The following is an 8,537-nucleotide window of genomic DNA, read 5'->3' on the forward strand; positions in this document are numbered from 1 at the left end:
CCAAGAAGTGATTCATATTATTGTGAATGGAAGAACTACCCGAATTTTAGTTGGAAAGGTCAAGAGCAAAAAGAAGTCAATGTTCTATATTTTATCTATCAAGAACCGTCATCTCCTTACTCACACCAAGAACCACCACCTCTCTATCCCTATCAAAAACCATCTTCTCCTTGTTCATATCAAGAACCATCATCTTTTGATCTTGCCTGCCAAGAACTGGAGCAAATAACAGAGAAAATTTTGCAAAAATTTTCATCCTCATCCCCTGCATATTCGTACCAAGAACCACAACCTCTTTATCCATACCAAGTACCATGCTCCTTTTATTCATATCAAGAGCAACCATCTCATTATTCATATCAAGAATCATCATCTCCTTATTCAAAACTATCAGCTTTAGAGCTTACCGTGAAAGAATTAAGGGATGCCGTTCAAGATTGCATACAAGATATGAGAATAAGTGTCAAAAATGTAGAGGAGCATGTGGAGGTGATTACCAAGCGTTGGACAGAGAAACAAGCAAACTCCCTCACAAGAGAAGCAATGCAAATTCCTGTAAAAGAATGTGAGGGAATCATTCAAAGGAGTCCATACCCCAGTGAATTAGAGAACTTTCCACCCTTACACATGGACGAAAAAGAAGATGCACGAACAAAGGAGGTTGGAGGGGAGGAAAACTGTAACAACCCTGATTTCTCGAGTACGCGAGATCTTTTCTAAAGGCACAGATTTCTCCGAAAGATCAGAAAAGGGAACACCTCTTCTATATCAACAAGTAACTCGATCCTCATTGTCATTATGTCATTGGTGTGCGAAATCGTGATCGTTCCTTCCTTGGTAACGGCGCTAAAAACTCAATACGCACGTTCATGTTCTTAATTCTGTTTCACAACTTCGTACAACTAACCAGCAAGTGTACTGGGTCGTCTAAGTAATAAACCGTACGTGAGTAAGGGTCGATCCCACGGAGATTATCGGTATGAAGCAAGCTATGGTCACCTTGTAAATCTCAGTCAGGTGGATTCAACTGATTTTATGAATTGATAAGTAAAAGATAAATAAAATATAAAATAGGATAGTGGTACTTATGTAATTCATTGGTGAGAATTTCAGATAAGCGTATAGAGATACTTTCGTTCCTCTGAACCTCTGCTTTCCTGCTGTCTTCGTCCAATCAATCCTACTCCTTTCCATGGCAAGCTGTATGTAGGGCATCACTGTTGCAATGGCTACTTCCCATTCTCTCTGTAAAAATGGTCTGATGTGCTGTCACTGCGTGGCTAATCATCTGGAGGTTCTCGATCATACTGGAATAGGATTCACCATCCTTTTGCATCTGTCATTACGCCCAGCACTCGCGAGTTTGAAGCTCGTCACAGCCATCCCTTTCCGGATCCTACTTGAAATACCACAGACAAGGTTTAGACTTTCCGGATCTCAAGAATGGCCATCCATGGGTTCTAACTTATACCACGAAGATTCTGATTATGAAATCCAAGAGATACTCATTCAATCGAAGGTAGAACAAAAGTGGTTGTCAGGCACACGTTCATAGGGAATGATGATGAGTGTCACGATCATCACATTCATGTTGAAGTACGAGTGAATATCTTAGAAGCGGAATAAGTTGAATTGAATAGAAAAATAGTAGTACTTTGTATTAATTCATGAGGAACAGCAGAGCTCCACACCTTAATCTATGGAGTGTAAAAACTCTACCGTTTGAAAATACATAAGTGATAATGGTCCAGGCATGGCTGAATGGCCAGCCCCCATGAAAATCTAAGATAGCATAAAACTAATCAAAGATGATCCGAAGATGTCAAATACAATAGTAAAAAGTCCTATTTATACTAGACTAGCTACTAGGTTTACAGAAGTAAGTAATTGATGCAGAAATCCACTTCCGGGGCCCACTTGGTGTGTGCTTAGGCTGAGCAAGAAGATTTCACGAGGAGAGGTCAATTTTGGAGTTGAACGCCAGTTTGTAACATGTTTCTGGCATTGAACTCCACTTTGCAACTTGTTTCTGGCGCTGAACGCCAGACTGCAACATGGAACTGGCGTTCAACGCTAGTTTGCGTCGTCTAAACTCGAGCAAAGTATAGACTATTATATATTTCTGGAAATCACTGGATGTCTACTTTCCAACTCAATTAAAAGCGCGCCATTTGGAATTCTGTAGCTCCAGAAAATCCACTTTGAGTGCAGGGAGGTCAGAATCCAACAACATCTGCAGTCCTTCTTCAACCTCTGAATCTGATTTTTGCTCAGGTCCCTCAATTTAAGCCAGAAAATACCTGAAATCACAGAAAAACACACAAACTCGTAGTAAAGTCCAGAAATGTGATTTTTAATTAAAAACTAATAAAAATATACTAAAAAGTAACCAAATCATACTAAAAACTATGTAAAAACAATGCCAAAAAGCGTATAAATTATCCGCTCATCACAACACCAAACTTAAATTGTTGCTTGTCCCCAAGCAACTAAAAATCAAATAGGATAAAAAGAAGAGAATATACTATAAATTCCAAAATATCAATGAAACATAGCTCCAATCAGATGAGCGGGACTTGTAGCTTTTTGCCTCTTGAATAGTTTTGGCATCTCACTTTATCCATTGAAGTTTAGAATGATTGGTATCTATAGGAACTCAGAGTTCAGATAGTGTTATTGATTTTCCTAGTTCAATATGTTGATTCTTGAACACAGCTACTTTATGAGTCTTGGCCGTGGCCCTAAGCACTTTGTTTTCCAGTATTACCACCGGATACATAAATGCCACAGACACATAACTGGGTGAACCTTTTCAGATTGTGACTCAGCTTTGCTAAAGTCCTGAATTAGAGGTGTCCAGGGTACTTAAGCACACTGATTTTGCTTTGGACCTTGACTTTAATCGCTCAGTCTCAAGTTTTCACTTGACACCTTCACGCCACAAGCACATGGTTAGGGACAGCTTAGTTTAGCTGCTTAGGCCAGGATTTTATTCCTTTAGGCCCTCCTATCCACTGATGCTCAAAGCCTTGGATCCTTTTTATTTACCCTTGCCTTTTGGTTTTAAGAGCTTTTGGCTTTTTTTGCTTGCTTGTTCTTTTTCTCTTTTTTTTTTCTTTTTTTTTCGCAAGCTTTGTATTCACTGCTTTTTCTTGCTTCAAGAATCATTTTTATGATTTTTCAGATTATCAAATAACATGTCTCCTTGTCATCATTCTTTCAAGAGCCAACATATTTAACATTCTTAAACATCAAATTCAAAAGACATATGCACTGTTCAAGCATTCATTCAGAAAATAAAAAGTATTGTCACCACATCAAAATAATTAAACTAGTTTCAAGGATGAATTCGAAACCATGTACTTCTTGTTCTTTTGTTTTTAAATCATTTTTCATTTAAGAGAGGTGATGGATTCATATTCACTACTTTAAGGCATAGACACTTAGATACTAATGATCATGTAATAAGACACAAACATAAATAAACATTTAACATAAAAAACAAAAAACAGAAAATTTAAGAATAAGGAATGAGTCCACCTTAGTGATGGTGGCGTTTCCTTCTTGAGGAACCAATGATGTCCTTGAGCTCTTCTATGTCTCTTCCTTGTCTTTGTTGCTCCTTCCTCATTGCTCTTTGATCTTCTCTAATTTCATGAAGGATGATGGAGTGCTCTTGATGTTCCACCCTTAGTTGTCCCATGTTGGAACTTAATTCTCCTAGGGAGGTGTTGATTTGCTCCCAAAAATTCTGTGGAGGAAGGTGCATCCCTTGAGGCATCTCAGGGATTTCTTGGTGATGAGCTTCTTCATGCGTCCCTTGAGATCCATGAATAGGCTCTCTTGTTGGCTCCATCCTTTTCTTAGTGATGGGCTTGTCCTCATCAATGAGGATATCTCCCTCTATGTCAATCCCAGCCGAATTGCATAGATGGCAAATGAGGTGAGGAAAGGCTAACCTTGCCATAGTGGAGGACTTGTCAGCCACCTTATAGAGTTCTTGAGGTATAATCTCATGAACCTCCACTTCCTCCCCAATCATGATAATGTGGATCATGATGGCCCGGTCTACAGTAACTTCAGACCGGTTACTAGTGGGAATAATTGAGCGTTGAATGAACTCCAACCATCCTCTAGCTACAGGCTTAAGGTCCAGTCTTCTCAGTTGAACCGGTTTGCCTTTTGAGTCAATCTTCTATTGAGCTCCTTCCACACATATGTCCATGAGGACTTCGTCCAACCTTTGATCAAAGTTGACTCTTTTTGTGTAGGGGCGTGCGTTCTCTTCCATGATTGGCAAGTTGAACGCCAGCCTTACATTTTCCGGACTGAAATCTAAGTAGTTCCCCCGAACCATGGTGAGCCAAGGCTTTGGATTCGGGTTCACACTTTGATCATGGTTCCTAGTGATCCATGCGTTTGCATAGAACTCTTGAACCATTAGGATTCCGACTTGTTGAATGGGGTTGGTTAGGATTTCCCAACCTCTTCTTTGGATCTCATGTCGGATCTCCGGATACTCATTTTTCTTGAGTTTGAAAGGGACCTCGGGGATCACCTTCTTCTTGGCCACAACATCATAGAAGTGGTCTTGATGGACTTTGGAGATGAATCTCTCCATCACCCATGACTCGGAGGTAGAAGCTTTTGTCTTCCCTATCCCTTTTCTAGAGGTTTCTCCGGTCTTAGGTGCCATCAATGGTAATGGAAGACCAAAAAGTTTATGCTTTTACCACACCAAACTTAGAATATTGCTCGCCCTCGAGAAAGAGAAGAAAGAAAAGAAGTAGAAAAAGAGAAAATATGGAGGAGAGTGAGGGGGTGTACTCGGCCAAGGTATAGAAGAGAGGGTTGTGTTATGTGGAAATGAAGGAGGGATGGAGGGGTTTATATAGTGAGGGGAGAGGGGGTAGGTTCGGCCATATTGGGTGGGTTTGGGTGGGAAAGTGATTTTGAATTTTGAAGGTAGGTGGGGTTTATGGGGAAGAGAGGATGGATGTGAGTGGTGGTAGATGGTAATAGGGAAGAGAGATTGAGGTGATTGGTGAAGGGTTTTGGGGAAGGGTGTTTATTGGGAAGAGAGGATGAATGTTGAGAAGAGGGAAGAATATGAGTGGAGGTAGGTGGGGATCCTATGGGGTCCACAGATGCTGAGATGATCCTGTGGGGTCCACAGATCCTGAGGTGTCAAGGATTTACATCCCTGCACCAATTAGGCATGTAAAACGCCTTTGCATGCAATTCTGGCATTTAAACGCTGAATTGATGCTTGTTCTGGGCGCTCAACGCCCAGATGCAGCATGTTTCTGGCGTTGAACGCCAGTTCTATGCTTGTTTCTGGCGTTCAGTGCCAGCTCTTCTCAGGTGCATTCCTGGCGTTTGAACGCCAGGATGTTGCTTATTTCTGGCGTTCAACGCCAGATCCATGCTCTGTTCTGGCGTTGAACGCCAGCCAGATGCTCCTTATTGGTGTTTAAACGCCAGTAAGTCCTTTCTCCAGGGTGTGATTTTTCTTCTGCTGTTTTTTATTCTGTTTTTAATTTTTGTATTTATTTTGTGACTTCACATGATCATGAACCTAATAAAACATGAAAGAACAATAAAAATAAAAATAAAATTAGATAAATAAAAATTGGATTGTCTTCCAACAAGCACTTCTTTAATGTCAATAGCTTGACAGTGGGCTCTCATGGAGCCACACAGGTGATCAGGTCAATTTTATAGACTCCCAACACCAAACTTAGAGTTTGGATATGAGAGTTTAACACCAAACTTAGAGTTTGGTTGAGGCCTCCCAACACCAAACTTAGAGTTTGACTGTGGGGGCTTTAGTTGACTCTGTACTGAGAGAAGCTTTCTATGCTTCCTCTCCATTGTTACAGAAGGAGATTCTTGAGTTTTAAACACAAGGTTGTCCTCATTCAGTTGAAGGATCAATTCTCCTCTGTCTACATCAATCACAACTCTTGCTGTGGCTAGGAAGGGTCTTCCAAGGATGATGGATTCATCCTCATCCTTCCCAGTGTCTAGGATTATGAATTCAGCAGGGATGTAAAGGCCTTTAACCTTTACTAACACATCCTCTACTAGTCCATAAGCCATTTTCATAGATTTGCCTGCCATCTCTAATGAGAAATTGGCAGCTTGTACCTCAAAGATTCCTAGTTTCTCCATTACAGAGAGTGGCATGAGGTTTATCCCTGACCCAAGGTCACATAGAGCCTTCTCAAAGGTCATGGTGCCTATGGTACAAGGTATTAAGAACTTTCCAGGATCTTGTTTCTTCTGAGGTAATGTCAGTTGATCCAGATCACTCGGTTCATTGATGAGCAAGGGAGGTTCATCTTCCCAAGTCTCATTACCAAATAATTCGGCATTTAGCTTCATGATTGCACCAAGGTACTTGGCAACTCGCTTTTCAGTAACATCCTCATTCTCTTCAGAAGAAGAATACTCATCAGAGCTCATGAATGGCATAAGAAGGTTTATTGGAATCTCTATGGTCTCTAGATGAGCCTTAGAGTCCTTTGGTTCCTCAATGAAAAACTCCTTGTTGATCACTGGGATTCACGTCCTCTTCCTCCCTTGTAGGTTCGGCCATGATTGTTATATCAATGGCCTTGCACTCTCTCTTTGGATTCTCTTCTGTATTGCTTGGGAGAGTACTAGGAAGGGTTTCAGTGATTCCTTTACTCAGCTGGCCCACTTGTGCTTCCAAATTTCTAATGGAAGACCTTGTTTCATTCCTGAAACTCACAGTGGCCTTAGATAGATCAGAGACTAAATTTGCTAAGCTAGATAGATTCTGCTCAGAATTCTCTGTCTGTTGCTGAGTGGATGATGGAAAAGGTTTAGTATTGTTAAACCTGTTTCTTCCACCATTATTAAAGCCTTGTTGAGGCTTTTGTTGATCTTTCCATGAGAAATTTGGATGATTTCTCCATGAGGGGTTATAGGTGTTTTCATAAGGTTCACCCATGTAATTCGCCTCTGATATTGCAGGGTTCTCAGGATCATAAGCTTCTTCTTCAGAAGATGCCTCTTTAGTACTGTTGGATGATTCCTTCAATCCATTCAGACTCTGAGAGATCATATTGACTTGCTGAGTCAATATTTTATTCTGAGCCAATATGGTATTCAGAGTATCAATTTCAAGAACTCCCTTCCTCCGAGGCGTCCCATTATTCATGGAATTTCTCTCAGAAGTATACATGAATTGATTATTTGCAACCATGTCAATAAGTTCTTGAGCTTCTGCAGGCGTTTTCTTTAGGTGAATGGATCCACCTGCAGAGTGGTCCAGTGACATCTTGGAGAACTCAGACAGACCATAATAGAATATATCCAGAATGGTCCATTCTGAAAGCATGTCAGGAGGACACATTTTGGTCATCTACTTGTATCTTTCCCAAGCTTCATAGAGGGATTCACCATCCTTTTGCTTGAAGGTCTGAACATCCACTCTAAGCTTGCTCAGCTTTTGAGGAGGAAAGAACTTAGCCAAGAAGGCCGTGACCAGCTTATCCCAAGAGTTCAGGCTATCTTTAGGTTGTGAGTCTAACCATGTTCTAGCTCTGTCTCTTACAGCAAAAGGGAAAAGCATGAGCCTGTAGACTTCAGGATCTACTCCATTAGTCTTAACAGTCTCACAGATCTGCAGGAACTCAGTTAAAAACTGGTAGGGATCTTCTGATGGAAGTCCATGGAATTTGCAGTTCTGTTGCATTAGAGCAACTAATTGAGGTTTCAGCTCAAAATAATTTCCTCCAACGGTGGGGATTGAGATGCTTCTTCCATCAAACTTGGAAGTAGGTGTAGTATAATCACCAAGCATCCTCCTTGCATTATTATTATTTTTGGTTGCCATCTCCTCTTCCTTTTCGAAAATTTCTGTAAGGTTATCTCTGGATTGTTGTATTTTAGCTTCTCTTAGTTTCCTCTTTGGAGTCCTTTCAGGTTCTGGATCAGCTTCAACAAGAATGCCTTTTTCCTTGTTCCTGCTCATATGAAAGAGAAGAGAACAAGAAAAGAAGAGGAATCCTCTATGTCATAGTAAAGAGGTTCCTTATTGTTAGTAGAAGAAGAAAGGGAATAGGAGTGAAGAAGAATGGATAATCCAAACACAAGGGTGAGGATAGGAGCAGTGATTTGAGATGAGGAGAAGTGTTAGTAATTGAATAAATAAATAGAATAAGATGAGGAAGAGAAGAATTCGAAAATTTAAACAAATTAAAAATAAAAATTAAGGTTAAAATTCGAAAATTAAAATTTAAAACAATTAATTAATTAAAAAGAATTTTTGAAAAAGAGGGGAAAGGATTTTCGAAAATTAGAAAGAGAGAGTTAGTTAGGTAGTTTTGAAAAAGATATGATTGAAACAACAAGATAAGATTGATTGAAAATGATTTGAAAAAGAAATTTAAAAAGATTTGATTTTGAAAATTAAAGTTGATTACTTGACTAACAAGAAACTAAAAAGATATGATTCTAAAGTTTAAAGATTGAACCTTTCTTACTAGGCAAGTAACAAACTTAAT

General features: G+C 39.9%; 1 non-coding gene across 1 annotated transcript; it reads left to right on the forward strand.

The window, feature by feature from the left end:
• The first annotated feature begins 7,363 nt into the window (after positions 1-7,363).
• On the forward strand, positions 7,364-7,471 carry LOC148564748 (small nucleolar RNA R71). Its single transcript, XR_015883828.1, has one exon. It is a non-coding gene; the product is annotated as a small nucleolar RNA R71 (small nucleolar RNA).
• Positions 7,472-8,537: the final 1,066 nt, after the last annotated feature.

Source organism: Arachis ipaensis, chromosome B5, assembly GCF_059453495.1.
Source record: "Arachis ipaensis isolate K30076 ecotype BB chromosome B5, ASM5945349v1, whole genome shotgun sequence".
Taxonomy (NCBI): domain Eukaryota; kingdom Viridiplantae; phylum Streptophyta; class Magnoliopsida; order Fabales; family Fabaceae; genus Arachis; species Arachis ipaensis.